This window comes from Peromyscus leucopus, chromosome X (assembly GCF_004664715.2).
Source record: "Peromyscus leucopus breed LL Stock chromosome X, UCI_PerLeu_2.1, whole genome shotgun sequence".
In the NCBI taxonomy this organism is placed as follows: domain Eukaryota; kingdom Metazoa; phylum Chordata; class Mammalia; order Rodentia; family Cricetidae; genus Peromyscus; species Peromyscus leucopus.
In genome coordinates, this window is record NC_051083.1 from 19,428,907 (window position 1) to 19,445,280 (window position 16,374).

At 42.8% G+C, this 16,374-nt stretch overlaps 1 protein-coding gene across 1 annotated transcript in view; it reads right to left on the bottom strand.

Annotated features, from left to right (window-relative positions):
• Klf8 (Kruppel like factor 8) overlaps window positions 1-15,631 on the bottom strand; it is a 162,410-nt gene extending 146,779 nt beyond the window's left edge. Inside the window, exon 1 of the mRNA XM_028883422.2 lies at window positions 15,127-15,631. The gene's annotated coding sequence lies outside the window, so the exon portion shown is untranslated. The remainder of the gene's footprint in view (window positions 1-15,126) is intronic.
• Between the last annotated feature and the right edge of the window lie 743 nt (window positions 15,632-16,374).

Here is a 16,374-nt window from a genome sequence, read left to right on the forward strand (position 1 = left end):
AGGACATGCCATTACAGGTTGAATTGTATCCCTCAAAATGAGCTCTTGATATGTTGAGGTCAGTACTTGCCAATGAGACCTTACTTGAAAATAATGTCTTTGTGGATAAAATAAAGATGAAGTGATTAAGGCAGATCTTGGTTCAGTATAAGTATGCCCTTACAAGAAGAAGACACCATGTGGAGAGAGAAAAAAAATACACACAAATAAAAGGACAGAGAAATCAGTTATGCTGTCACAAGCCAAGGAATATATGGGGCTAGAAGAATCTGGAAAAACCCAGAAAGGATCTTAGCATAGAGGTCTGTGTGGGACCCCGGCCTTGGCAGCATACGGATGTTAGGCTTTTACCCCACAGCACTATGAGAATGAATTTCTGTCTTTTAAGCCACCGACTCTATGGCCATAGATATTCTCCTCAGGTGCCACCTAGATCTTCTGATTCTACCTGTACAGTAATCAGAGAAGCAGGTAATTTATGCACAGAAAATTTGAACTGTACGTACAACTGAAGTACAGGAGACATGAAAGAATGTGTATCTCATCAGACAGTTAGGAGGCCAAGGTTAGAAGTAGTATGCATGGAGCTTAAGATAGTATTTGTGGTACGATTTTTACAGCATCAGGAAACCAAGTACATTCATTTATGTGATGTATCTTTATAAGTCTGTAAATACCAGGATAGCAATTTCTGAATGAGTATGTTTATCTGTGCCTATAGACATACATAAATAATTTATATAGAGTTAAGCAATGTGTAAAATGATGTATAATCTACCAAGAAGTTACAAACTATGTAGATGATTCCCCAAACCTGGATTTATTCATTTACTTGTTTATTCTTTACTTCACTCAACAAGTATTTTCTAGAATCCTTTTGCATTGTAAGCATTGAGGGCAGACATGACTAAGACATTCCTAAATATCTAAATCTAATGCTATGGGAGTCCAAAGGCTCCTGATAAGTCTACGACCTAATTTCTATTCACTGTAAGGCAGTGAGAAGAAAATGGGTAAATCATGAGTAGCCAGCCAATACTTTTTAAGGGGCCTGTGACATTTGAATCTGTCGTTTTGCTAACTTTGGTACGTAAAAGCAGCATGATAGATCACTTAACATACTACTCATGTGACCTAGAGGAAGATTTTTAGTTAACGTCACTGATTCCATAATTACTTATTCATAACACAGGAAAATGGTATTTCACAGGTTTGTATTAAGTAGATTCAACAAAATAACATTTACACAGAGGGAGAAAAGAAACAATACCGGGCATTCAGAAGCTTGTGCCGCCTTGACCCTTGAATACTGAACAAGAGGCTGTTTTACTGGAATATTTTCCCCGTATGAATGTACTGCTTCTCACTAGCAGGGGCTGAAATACAAAATTAGATCCCCAACGTTAAACCTACCCAGTTATAAATATTATATTTTATATCCCCTGACTGAGTCAAAAAGGACAAATTTAACACAACTGCACCAAATGAACTTTGAAAAACAAGAGGAAGTTTAAAGACTATTAAAGGTACCACCAGGCATTATAAACACGGTCACATGCATTCCAGCACGGCTGAAAAGGAAGAACTCAAGTGGTAGATTCCAATGATGCTGAAGAGGATTTTGCAGGTTCTCAAATGTCAGATCCCTGGGCTATCAAATGATCTCAAATAAATTCTTCAACTTGTAGGTATTCTGGGTGGAGGGGCCTGGCAAGAAATAGTTTGAAAGATGTATCTGTGGAAATCTGTGGGGTTTCCACCTCATCTAAGGAGGAAGTTGTCCACTGTCCCCTCCATGCACTGGGACATGAGGACCTCAGCCTCATTCAGATAGAGTCGGTGTGCTTTAAGACTGGAAGTGAGAGCTCATTTTAAAGATTTTTACTTCTCCCTCATCAGCGACTGAATCTTATCTCCAAATACTTGAATGAGCCTCACTTCTCCTTTTGGACCAATAAAGCCTTCTAAGTTACTTAAAGCTTTCATAAAGTAATTATCACACATGTTCAATGAAATTGACTTAAATGTATTTACAAGGAAATAAAAGTAAATAAAGTAATAATTCAACAAAACAAAATTGTGTTCAATTAAGACACAATAAGACTCCTCAGCCGGGCAGTGGTGGCGCACACCTTTAATCCCAGCACTCGGGAGGCAGAGGCAGGCGGATCTCTGTGAGTTCAAGGCCAGCCTAGTCTCCAAAGCGAGTTCCAGGAAAAAGGCGCAAAGCTACACAGAGAAACCCTGTCTTGAAAAACAAAAAAAAACAAAAAAAGACTCCTCTACTGCACTAAGTAGGCTAAGGTGAGATACAAAAAAGCAATTCAAAAAATCAAGGAATTGCTTTAAGAAAAGATTATAAGCAAAGAAATCCCATATCTGACAGAGGACTGATCTCCAAAATATATAAAAATTTCAAGAAACTAGACATCAAAATACCAAATAATCCAATTAAAAATGGAGTACAGATTTAAACAGAGAATTCTCAACAAAAAAATCTCAAATGGCTGAAAGACATTTAAGGAAATGCTCAACATCCTTAGCCATCAGGGAAATGCAAATCAAAACAACTCTAAGATACCATCTTACATCTGTCAGAATGGCTAAGAACAAAAACACTGAAGACAGCTTATGTTGGAGAGGATGTTAAATAGGGGGAACACTCTTCTACTGCTGGTGGGAGTGCAAACTTGTACAGCCACTTTGGAAATTAGTATGACAGTTTCTCAGAAAATTGGGAATCAACCTACCTTAAGACTCAGCAACACCACTCTTGGGCATATACCCAAAGGATGCTCTATCCACAAGGACACTTGCTCAACTATGTTCATAGCAGCATTATCCGTAATAGTGAGAACCTGGAAACAACCTAGATGTCCCTCAACTGAAGAATGGATAAAGAAAATGTGGTACATTTACACAATGGAGTATTACTCGGTTAAAAAAAAAAAAACATAATGACATCATGAAATTTGCAGGCAAATGGATGGAACTAGAAAAAAGTCATCCTGAGTGAGGTAACTCAGACCCAGAAAGACAAACATGGTGTGTACTCACTCATAAGTGGATACTAGATATAAAGCAAAGGATAACCAGGCTACAATCCACATCCCCAGAGAAACTAAGTAACAAGGAGGACCCTAAGAGGGACAGGCATGAATCACCCTGGGAGGGGGAAATAGATAAGATCTCCTGGGTAAACTGGGAAGGGGGGAAGGGGAGGAGATGGGGGTTGAAAACATGAGGGAACAGGATGGTTGAGCTGGGGGAGGGACGGGGAGGGACGGAGTGGGAGAACAACTGAAAGAGATATCTTGATAGAGGGAGACATCATGGGGTAAGGAAGAAATCTAGTGCTAGGGAAATCCAGGAATCCACAAGGATGACCCCAGCTAAGACTCCTAGCAATAGTGGAGAGGGTGCCTGAACTGGCCTACTCTGGTAATCAGCTTAGTGACTACCCTAACTGTCATCATAGAGTCTTCATCCACTAACTGATGGAAGCAGATGCAGTGATCCACCGCCAAGCACCAGGCCAAGCTCTGGGAGTCCAGTTGAAGAGAGGGAGGAGGGATTATATGAGCAAGGGGGGTCAAGATCATGTTGGGGAAACCTACAGAGAGAGCTGACAAGAGCTAGTGGGAACTCCCGGACTCTGGGACTCTGGACTGATGGCTGGGGAACCTGCAGGGGACTGTACTAGGCCCTCTGAATGTGGGTGACAGTTGTGTGGAAGCTCCACCTCAATATCCTGGCCCCCCTGGCATCCATTCACCCAGAGTCTGGAATGTTCTGGTAGAAGCTCCACCTCAATCCCCCTCCCACATCTTTCTCTCCTTAAACCCTGCCTCATCTCAGAAAGCCCACCAAACACGGCTCCTCCCCCCAGAGATACTCAAGACCACTTCCACAGGGTATTTAAACTCCCCTCCCTGTCGTCGTCCGTCATGTGTCGTCGTCGTCCCCCCCCCTCCCCCCGCTTCCCGAGAGAACAGACATATGGTTTATTGGTCTCTCTTCCCTGTCTCCTCTCTGGGGGGCCAAAGAATCACCCAGGAGTGTTTTACCCATTAAACCTGGGATTTTTTTCTAATTTGGTTTGATTTAGTCTGATTTGGATTGCTTGGTCAGCAGAGAGGCTTATGGGGTATAGAAACTTTTCATCTCCAGGTCTTCGTCTGTTTGTAGGGCCCCTGACAATGGGACCAGGATCTATCGCTGGTGCACGAGCTGCCTTTTTAGAGTCCATTCCCTATGATGGGGACACCTTGCTCAGCCTTGATGCTGTGGGGAGCGGCCTGGTCCTGCCTCAACTTGATGTACCAGACTTTGTTGACTCCCCATGGGAGGCCTTACCCTCTATGAGGAGTGGATGGAGAGTTGGAGGCGGAGAGCAGAAGGAAGGGAGGGAGGGGGAGCTGTGATTGGTATGTAAAATGAAAAAAATGGAAATTAAAAAATAAATAAATAAATAAACGAACAAAAAAGAAAATACAACATAAGAATCAGTAGTTGGGGCTGGAGAGATGGCTCAGAGGTTAAGAGCACTGACTGCTCTTCCAGAGGTCCTGAGTTCGATTCCCGGCAACCACATGGTGGCTCACAACCATCTGTAATGAGATCTGGTGCTCTCTTCTGGTGTACATACATACAAACAGAACACTGTATACATAATAAATAAATAAATCTTTAAAAAAAAAAAAAGAATCAGTAGTTGGAGTCAGGCGGTGGAGGCGCACGCCTTTAATCCCAGTACTTGGGAGGCAGAGGCAGTCGAATCTCTGTGAGTTCAAGGCCAGCCTGGTCTACAGAGTGAGTTCCAGGACAGGCACCAAAGCTACACAGAGAAACCCTGTCTGGAAAAACCAAGGAAAAAAAGTTGAAGTCTAGACTGTGTCACTGACTACCTCTGTGACCTTGAGAAGTCATTTAACATATTTAAATAACAATCACTTTCTGGTAAAGAAAACAGATTTGAAGAAATTTTAAGTTTCCTCTGTCCTTATTATACAAAGTGGGATCCATTCAGACACCAGAAAGGATACCTTCCGCAGGCTCAAGCCCAGATCTCCGGACTCAATTTGCATTACAAGCAGAACTGCAGGGAATTTATTTGCACTAACGTTTGAGCATATCCGGGTGAAGCAAAGAATAGATGAAGGAATACATACATTTCATCAGCAAATTAAGGTGTCAAATTTGCAAGTAGGCTGAATAGGGTGTGACAGATATAAAAATGTCTCCGAATTTTTACTTGTGAGGGTGAGTGAGAAAGCATGTACTTCCATTAGGCCCAATCCAAGTGGGCTGTAACAGGAACGAATAGGAGAACGGGTAGAAAATGCATGCATGTATCATTCATTGACTGAATGTTCTATGATAGCTACTTATCTTCATCGGCTTCCTGTTGCCATAACAGAATAACAGAGACTGGGGAAATTGTCCCCTGAAAACTCCTTACTCGTTAGCAAAGATGTGAGCTCTGATCATATTCCATGGCCCTAGGAACCTGTCTAGCAGTCCAGAAAGGACCAAAGCCAGGCATGTCAGAGTCCTGTGAGTTTGGAAACAGAATGATGAGATCCAATGTCTTTCCAAGTAACCGAACCATAACAACTGTAACATGAACTCAGCACACAAAGAAGTTCTCTCTTGCCCACTAGGTGCCATAGCAAATACACAGAGGGAGAGATATCTAAGATTCGTAACAGACCTTGGATTCCCATCAGCTTCCCATCTCTTTTCGTGGAATCTGACTTTTCTTTACATTGGATTAAATAAATATGAGTTTGCTTGAGTTAGTTAAAATGTCAGTACCTCCCCCCATGCCACCACTCCACAACTTCCCACTTCAACTCAGTTGCTTCTGAAGAGCTAGTCACCAGCCCTGAGGAGGCAGAGGCAGGAGGATCTTGGTGAGTTTGAGGCCAGCCTTACCTATATATTAAATTCCAGGACAGCCAGAGGTACATAATGAGACCCTGTCTTAAACAACAACAACCAAATCTCTTGTCACATTAGAACCAAAAGATATTAAATATTTAATAAATAAAATATTTAAAGTTGAAGCATCTACTCGGCTTCTGGTGACTCTGTCTCTTAAACACTGACAATGAATTCTAATTTTGAGAAAATAGTCTTTAAAAACATGAACATGTGTACCCTGATATCAGTGTGTAGGTCTTTGAATTGTGACCTGTCAAGAAGTTTTCTAGCTTACTATTTTCTTGCTTGTAAAATCTTTCATCTGTTTTTATCTTTTTCATTATTTATTCAATTATGCATTGTGTCAGACTGGTAGTGTGACCCAAAGTTACTAATCCATCCTGACTCAATTTCCTTCCCAATCTTACTGACTATCTTGCTAAATATGTAACAACAAAATAATCATCAATGATTGAACATAATGACTAAAATCATGAGTTACGGAACAAAATTACTTGGGTTTAAATTCAAATTCTGCCAATTATTAGTGGAGTTTCCCCAGCATCTTTATAATTATTGTCAGAGTTCTGGGGTGGTGGGATTTCAAGTGATGATGACAAATTTAGTTCTTAAAATATCAGGGAGTATATTCATTGTATTAGTGGTGGTAGTGGTACAACTTTTTTTTTTAAAGATTTATTTATTTATAATGTATACAGCATGTATGACTGCAGGCCAGAAGAGAGCATCAGATCTTGTTACAGATGGTTGTGAGCCACCATGTGGTTGGTGGGAATTGAACTCAGGACCTCTGGAAGAGCAGTCAGTGCTCTTAACCTCTCAGCCATCTCTCCAGCCCGGTAGTGGTACAACTTTAACTATCATGCCTAATAGCCATTTCTGATAACCAGCCTCCCACAAAGTGCTGATTTCATCCCCTTGGTGGTAGTCGTAGGGTCCTGTCAGTCCTCAGATTTCTGTCTACTTTCTGACTTCAGTAATTTTTCAAGTCTCTGGTACTACTCCTAAGTACCAAGCATACCTTTAAATCATCTCTTGTGCTAGGAGTAACTGCTTTATGCAAAGGTTTTGAATAGTAAAGAATATCACAAGAATAAAGTACCCTTAGCACTATATCTATAAAAATAAAAGGATTGTTTTATTTGTGGCTGTATCCTAGATTCTACCCACTGTTTGAGTCTTTTTGCCACAGATTACGTGCCATAATGAAGTACTATTTCCTGAGCACACATCACTCCAGGGCTTTCATTCCTTTCTACATACCTTTTCTATCTGTTGTACAATGTAATTTCTTAATTCACAAATCTTGAAAAATCCCTGTTTTCTTTAAGATATAAGCATCATTTTCTGTAGCATGTCCTTCTCTTACCCTGCATTCCCCAAATGACACCCACGTCTTACCTACTCATATTAATAATGTGCTCACTAGGCACATTTGCCAGGATTCCTCTCTTTAAGTTGACACAATTTTTCGCTAACCTTCATCATCCTTATCTGAAAGATGAGTATAACTCTATTGCAAATTTAATTGAAAAGTATGCAAAGAGGTTAGCATGGTCGCCAGCATAAAATAAACAACCAAGAAATGCTAGAGTATTGTCTGTCTCCAGTTTCCCAAGCTATAGCAAAGAGCTGACTACACAGGGTTCTGGTAGAAGTTGAATGAATGAATGAATGAATGAATGAATGAATGAGATAAAGGACTAAATGTTCTTTCTTTCATCATCATCTGCAATATATGAGTGGAAATGAATAAACTACATGATTAGATTTAAGTAAACCAAAGATACACCAAAATTAAACTCTGATCCAGTTTTAAAATCTGTTACGCTTAATCACTCATGTTCATATACACTTACACAGAGAGACAGACAGACAGACAGACAGAGACACACATGCACAGAGAGATAGATAGAGACAGAGAGAGTGTATGCTATTAAAAGGTCCAGCTTTCCATAATCCCATTTACAAATATCCCCCCAAATACCTTGAAAACAGTTAACCAGAGAGGTGATGACTATCTATATTGTAAACTATGAAAATTAGTGAACGAAAGTGAAAAAAATCAATGTATGTAAGGATATCACAACCGAAAGAATAAACACTACACAGAGAAACCCTGTCTTGAAAAAAAAAACAATTTGCAAGCCGGGTGGTGGTGCAAGTCTTTAATCCCAGCACTCAGGAGGCAGAGGTAGGCGGATTTCTGTGAGTTGGAGGCCAGCCTGGGCTACAAAACAGATTTCAGGACAGCCAGGGCTACACAGAGAAACTCTATCTTGAAAAAAGCAAAAACCAAACCAAAACAAAATTTTCCAAATACACTCACATTCTAAGGTACAGAAACAGTTAGGGCTCCAACACGTTTTGGAGTATACAGCTCGACAGAGATACTGCAGGCAGAGAGAAGAACAAAGGAGCTGTTTGAATAAGCCAGGTCAGATACAATGAAAAATGAAGCATAATTTAGAAGGTGACGGAAAAGAAAGGGTAACTGACTCTGTTAGGTCACTGTTAACCAGAGGACTAAAAAGGAAATGGGAGGTTCGCTGATATATGAAGGGTGTTAGCCCCACCACCTGTGAGACGCTGAAATGTCTGTCCAGTTAACAGATGGATGGTCTACGCTCAGGAGAAACATTCTACTTGAAAAACGGAGGCTTGTCATGCAGACAGGCATCATACGAGCGGCGGTAGAAATATTTAAGGATTATGGAGTAGCAAGAGAGTGCAAAGAACAACCCGAGAGGCAAGTGGAAACCCAAGAAATAACACTGACATGAAAGGCGAGGAAGCGGGGGCTCGAAAGAAAGGACAACCTGCAAGCCTGAATGCAATAGTTAAGTGAGTTAGAGGCCGACCACTAGGCAGGATAGAGCCTATGGTGACCTTGGTAAGAGCAGTTTCGTCGGATTTCAACTGAAAGTGCAGACGAAGTAGGTGTTAAGTGGCATGTTATCAAAGAAAGATTGCTTGAGACTGGGAAAGACAGTACGTGCTAGAATCATGTCTTGGTTACTTTCCTGTTGCTGTGACAAAACACCATGACCAAGGCAACGTCTAGAAGACTGGGTTTATTTCGGATTATGGCTCCAGAGGAATGAGAGTCCATCTTGGTGAGGAAGCATGGCAGCAAGGGGCAGGCATGGTGGCTGGAGTAGCAAGCTCCAAGATCACTTCTGGAACCTCAGCGCTAAGCAGAGAGAGTAAACAGGAAGTAGGGTGTGACTCCCAACACTCAAAGCCTGCTCCCAGTGATGTACTTGCTCTAACAAGGTTCCTCCCCAAAGGTAACCTCCCCAAACAGTGCTACCAACTGGGGGCCAAGGGTCTAAATACCCAAGCCCCTAAAGCACATGTCTCATTCAAACTACCGAAGATAAGGCAGTATAACAAAATGGTCAGTGTTCGGACTTTGCACACTCTGCACCAGACGTCTCTCTGCTGCTCTCAAGCTCTGGAAGCTTGGGCAAGTTGCTTGCTTTTCCTGTGCTCCAATTATAAAAGAGGAAAAATGACAGCACCTGCTTCAAGGGATTGTTGTGATCAGTGTGAATTGATGCACCTAAAGAAAATGCTCAATAGAGAGTCTGCTGCATGGTAGTATACTATGTAGGTATGGTGGGATGGGCGGGAGAACAAAACAAGAAACCGTGAAGACAGGACAGGAAGAACAAAGTCTCCGAAGATACAACAGAGAAAATCTATCTTTCACTAACTAGCTGTGTGATCTTTAGTAAGGACTCTCCTGGGCCCCTGTTTCTTCATCTGTGAAATAGAGATGATAACAGTGTCTGTCTTGCAAAGTTATGGTGAAGATTAAGTAAAACAATGCACAATAAAGAATGTTTAAGCTAAAAGAAAGGTGGGCAGATGATACACGCAATACAAATACTGGAGTGATGGTGTGGGAATGAGATCCTGATACAGGATGGGAGCAAGCACATCTTTCCTGCCTATCACCAATAAGCATAAAGAGCTTCTGTTAGGGTTGGGGATTTAGCTCAGTGGTAGAGAGCTTGCCTAGCAAGCGCAAGGCCCTGGGTTCGGTCCTCAGCTTTAAAAAAAAAAAAAAAAAAAAGAACTTCTGTTATTGAACTAAGTATATTCCATCCTCAGGTGTGTTGGGCCTGATACAAACGTGTGAGAACCTCCAAATTCTAAAGCAAAGAGCCATATTACTGGGTCCCACTTCTAACAGTTTCTGAACCAGCTCATCTAAGGCATGGCCTGAAATTTGACGTTCTTTGTTTGTTTTTGTTGTGTTTTTTTTTTCAAGACAGGGTCTCTCTCTACACAGCCCTGGCTGTCCTGGAACTCACTCTGTAGACCAGGCTGGCCTCTACCTCAGAGGTCCACCTGCCTCTTCCACCTGCTTCTACCTCAACTGCTAGGATTAAAGACATGGCTACCATGTCCAGCTTAAATGACTATTGTCCATGCCCATTGCCTATGGGAAGGTTCTGTCCAGAGTGGTTGGCACATCTCTGGCTGATTGGGGTGTGTGTGTGTGCACATTGGTTTTTTTCAAGGCAGGGTTTCTCTGTATAGCCCTGGCTGTCCTGGAACTCACTCTGTAGACCAAGTTGCCCTCAAGCTCACAGAGATCCACCTGCCTCTGCCTCCTGATTGCTGGGATTAAAGGCATGTGGCATTACACCAGGCTGAAATTTGACATTCTAAAAGGTTTCAGGTGGTGAGAGTGCTTCTGGTCTAGGTATCATACTAGAATAACCTCACCTCTAAGAGAGTGCTAGGCAGCCTTGATTCCACATTCAAATCACCTAAAGACTGTTTTTAAAACTCCTTTCTTTCAGGTCAGTCCCCAGGTACCTAATCTGAATCTCTGCGGATAGGCAAAGATATCCGAATTTTCTTAAAAATATTCATCAAGTGAGTCCACTATGTGGCCGAATTGAGAATTATTTGGGGAAGAAGCAGTTCTCCATGCATCCATCCAACATATAGTCATCCAACATAACACCTACCTTACCCCTAAAGAGGACCTGTAATGAGAAGGGGGATTTTCAAGGCCTAAAGACGATGGAATTTTCAAACTGTAAAATGGAGATGCTGAAAACAGTCTTGTAACATTTTCCTCTCTGGACTCTGATCCTTTTTCTCTCTCTTTTAACTCCCTTTCTTCTCATTCTCTCTTTCTGAGTTCCCCCAGGCTAGTGAGATATCTAAACTTGAAAAGTCCATTGACAACTAACTTAAAAGAAATCATGTGCTGGTGGTACTGAACGTTTAAAAAGATTTCCAAGCAACTATTTCATATTTCCATGATAAATAGCATTATAAAATCTTTGACACTTTTGTAATTAAAGTTAAGAATTTCCCTGGTGCTAATAAATTTGCCGTGATATTTTTGTTAAAATGTAGGGGAGCTGTTTGTATTTTCACATGTGTTTGAAAGCATCCTCAGATAATTATGTTAAAATGAAGTACTAGTTGGCAAGAACGACTCAGCAAAAACTTTCCTACTAAGATTTTTTTTTTTTTTTTTTTTTTTTTGGTTTTTCGAGACAGGGTTTCTCTGTGTAGCTCTGCGCCTTTCCTGGAACTTGCTTTGGAGACCAGGATGGCCTCGAACTCACAGAGATCCGCCTGCCTCTGCCTCCCCAGTGCTGGGATTAAAGGCATGCGCCACCGCCCGGCTTTTTTTTTTTTTTTTTTTTTTTTTTACAGGAAGCATTACAGCCAAACCCTAAGACAATGAACCTCAACTTTGTCAAGATGAACAGCTCGGCACTCTTTAGTGACGCAGAATTTGAAATGATAGATGATGGTTTTCTTCAAAAAAATGCAAGCTTTACATACAAGCAACAAAAATGTACTCAGCCGGGTGTATTTGTATATTTGTGCATACACATACATATTGTATGTATCAGGTATAATCAGAGAAAAAGACCCTATCAATTTGTGGGAATGGTTAGAGGGAGGGTACCTGGGAGAGGCTGGAGAGAGGCAGAGAAGTGGGAAATGATGCAATTCTACTCCAATTCAAAACAAAAAAAGATAATTACAATATTAAAGAACAAGAAATAGTGCATCCTAACCCCTTCAGAATAAAAGCCAAACTCCTTACATACAATTCTGTAGGACCTAGCCTCCTCTATCTCGATGACCTCATGTCCTGTGGCTCTCCAGTGAAGACAGCCCTCTCTTTCTCTTTCTCTCTCCCTCCCTTCCTTCCTTCCTTTCTTTCTCAGCCTTACTAAATACCTCAAGCTAGCCGAGGCTGTCCTTCAGCTTCAAAAGTGCTGAGATACCAGGTATTTGCTATCATGGCTGGCAATAATGGGCTTCTGCTATTCCTGGAACACACCAAGTAGAACACTCTTCTCAAATATCCTCATAGCTCTCTCCTTTATTTCATGAGATATATTGTTCTGCATCCTATCAAAGTGGCATCCCTTGACTATCTGCATTAATTAGCTCTCCCCAGCATATCATATTGTATTCCTACTAATTTAGATCTTCACTCAACACATATTGTTGTTGTCTAGCCCTTCCAAGAGCACCCATGGCACAGAAAAGATTCTTAGCATATACTCATGAAGTGAATAAATTACTATCATGCTACAATATAATTTTGTGTTGAAATTTTCCCCTTTGCAGCTTTCTACTCTTGAGGGCTGAGTAAGAACCAGAACAGGATTTAACCAAAGCTGTCCAGACTTTTCTAGTATAGGAAAGTCTAGGCATTCCAAAAGGCAATTTGAGGGTCGGGACTAGTGCTATAGAATTACAAAAGCAGAGGGAGGCAGAGGCGAGGGCAGGGGTGGGGGAGGAAGAAAGAGACACAGGAGGACAGAGACAGAGGCAAGGAGAGAGATAATCTCGTTGCTTTTGGTTTTTGTTTGGTTTTTACAATTATCTCATATGAAAACCCTTTTCCTTGTCATAGATGAAATTCTAGGAAGCAGAATAACACCAAATAACTCAAAGTACTATGGGGAAGCCACTTAAAACCCTTGGAGAAAAAATTCTACTGCTTTCCTTGAGTACCTCTTAGTAGGCTCATAAAGTTTCCCTTGTCCTATAAAGGTAATAAGCATATTTCCACAACAATATGACAGCTAAGCGTTTCCTAGTTCCCATATATACAACTCAGAATTCCCCACAAAGAAAATTCAACGAACATGAACACCAAGGGGACGAGCAAATGTTAAAACCGAAGTCTAGCAGCCCCTAACAAACGACACAAATACCAGAGGTGAAATACTGGCCGTGGAATCAACACACAGTCCCTTCCCCACCCTCCAATCGAGGGTAGGTATGGCATGCACAAGTGCCTTTTGACTCAGTGACAAGACTACACTCCCACTGTCAAAAGCAACCAGGAGTGTTTCTGTTGAATGTGTTTTCCTTTGTTTTCAGGAGGCCATAGGAAAAAAATGTTGAGTCTTTTTTTTTTCTTTATCTGAATCCACCCAACTCAGTAATATAGACTGTTTGGAATAAGACTGTTTTGAAGTTTAGAAGATCTTCAGAGGAGACACAGGATAGAGGATTGTTCTTTGCTTTAAAATGTTGCCGAGGAACCTAGAACAGACACCGTCCCTTGATGAGAACTGGTCCTGGAGACGCAACGAAACACAGCACAGCAAAGAGGAAGGCAACCCTGTACTTTACAGTTAGCACTAGAGACAGTTAACTGGTGGACTGCAAGCCGAGGGGAACTGGGCACTCCATCACCACACAGTGTACTTCATGGTGAAATAACAGCCCTAAAATCTAAAACAATAATCTCATCTCTTTGGTCTGTGGAGACATCATTAAGTTACATCCACAATCCTGCCACCCTCCCTAAGCAGAACAAAAGAGAGACACGTGTAAAAGATGCCATTGGTCCATAGAAGCCATCCCTACGGAATGCTTGCTATACCAACTCTTTATCTAGTGGGAGAGAGCTGGCGGGGCCCTCCTTCCCAACACAATGTAGTGGATAAGACACCAACATGAAAATGATAGCGCGTACAAGATCTATCCTGTTCTCTTCCAAAGCTTTTTTTTTTTCTTTTTTAAGACAGGATCTCATTCTGTAGCTCTGGCTGGCCTGGATCTCACTATGTAGGCCAGACTGGCCCTGAACTCACAGAGATCCACCTGCCTCAGCGTCCCATGGGTGGAGATGGCAGGCATGTACCACCACACCCACTTTACAAGCCATTTTGACTTGCTATCCTGTTTTCCAGTCTGGGCTCCCAGTTCCTTTGATTTGAGTATAGGGATTCCCAGCACCGACAGAAAGGAAATACATGTGAACTAAGAGTGTATATGTTAGAGATGCTTGGCAAATGCTGGAATCAAATTCAACATTCCACCCCATATCCTGGGAGGAGGTCTTGGCCACCAATCAGCCAATAAAGGAGTCCGTGACAACATTCTGCAGGGCCTTGAGATTTTACACACATTGTCCAACAGCATAATCAGCCACGGGCAATCAAGTTGGCATTAAATAAGTATCTGTAAAATGAATTAATTTGTTCAAGTCATTTGCACTGTCGTGTTGCCTCCTGAGGAATGGAAACGATTCCCTTCGGCTAAAACTGCAGAGCCAGTTGGCTCTGGTTAACTAATGTGCATACTGGCATCGATGCCCACGATGCACCTCCTCAAATTCCACTGGATGTTAGAACCAAGTTTGAAGGGTAACCTGGGAGGAGGAGGAGCTTTCCTCTGCACATAAATTCCTTTCAATAAACAGGTAGTGTTATAACAAAATAAGACACTGATATTCTTCTTAAAACTGAATTTCCAGTCCGAGAGAGCCATCCCCTAGGTAAATTGTGCACTGTCCCTTTAAGAAGCCAGGCAAGATGGAGCCCTCCCAGCTCGCAGCTAGAGGTTTCTAGCAACCTGATAGGGATGCTGGAGTGTGACAAAAAGAAAGAATGCTAGAAGGGTGGTAGCGAAGCTGTAACACCACGAGTGGAAACAGAGGCTGTAAACACACAACACGCTTCAGTGCGCACAGGCTGGCCGCGTGGCCGCTCTGGGCGCAGAGCACCACCCTCCACCCCTCTCCTCCACCCTACTCCACCCTGCCCCACCCTTCTTTCCTCCTGGAGTGAGCTACCCGGAGAAATGCCGCCACGTCCCCGCCCCGCCGAGACCCCATGAGGGCGGCCAAAGGCGAGGTGCTGGCTGGACAAAATGAAAGGGACTTACTTTGGGGTTGCGTGCCTCCGAAGGCATCCTCTCCTTCCAGCCCCTTCCAGGGCCAGAGCGTGTGCGGGGTCCTCGCCGCCTCGCACCGCGAACCGAGCCCAGGGAGACTTAGGGAGATGCCGGTACACTCGATAGTACTGATCTTAAGGCGAGACAGAAGGGTGTGAGGGAGTTAGCCAGTGGCGGGAATGGTGGTAAGATCTAAAACCCTCCTTTCCCCTCATTCGCACTAGCGTCCCTTGCCCAGCGTTAGCGATGTCAGGGGCAATGGTTTTCTTGTTTCTCCCTTTTGGTTTCTCCCAGCTGCCTGTCCCAGACCCCACCCAGCGGCTCCACCCCATCCACTGCTACACATTCTGTCAATCACCAGCCCCTTTAAAGCTGCATCACACAACTTGGGTTTTCCTCCCTCTTTGATGGGCGGACAGAATCCTGGGGCCTTTTTAACAATGCCCCAGACCTTTTTGTTGGGTTTATGAAGCTGGAGTTAGCTCCTAGTGGAAGCTTCCTCACCTCACCTCTGTCCTGAAGCTTGCCCACTCTACCCCACCCAAACTCCTTCCGGCCAAGCCAGGCCCAGCCCCACCACACCCCACCCGGTCTCTTAACTTTGTTTCTGCTGAAAGCTCTTCCTTAGCCAGCAGAACTCCAAGAAAGTTCCTGTTAAGCCCTCCTTGGCACCGCCCACTCTGGTGCACTTTCTAGAAGTGCACTGAAGGGGCTTAATAGCTTGCCTGGCCTTGGGGCTTCTCATCCGTGTGAATCTCCAAATTTCTGACTAGATTGGAAAGAGAGACTGTAGTGATTCCCAGAAATCTGTGGATTGTGATATCTTTAACAAACCAGAAAAAGCCTTCCAGTACCACCACCCCACTCCACAAACAGGCAACTCAAAAGTCAAAGAAGAACATTGAGAACCCATCCCACCCGCATAAAGTGGAGCTGTTCAGTGACCCGTCAGAAGTCACGTTTGTTGCTAGTGTCCGTTTCAGTTAATGATAACACCTGGTTTCAGGACAAGAAGAAATCTTGGACCCAACTTTGACCCTTTTGCCCTCCTAGGTCACTTTCAATTCTCCAGAACATCCTTTTGTCTCTATCTTTAAACCAGCGAGTTGGGGGAGGGACGGAGAGGGAGAGCAAAGAAAGAGACATCTTGATAAAGGGAGCCATGATGGGGTTAGGGAGAAACCTGGTGCCAGGAATCCACAAGGATGACCCCAGCTAAGACTCCTAGCAATAGTGGAG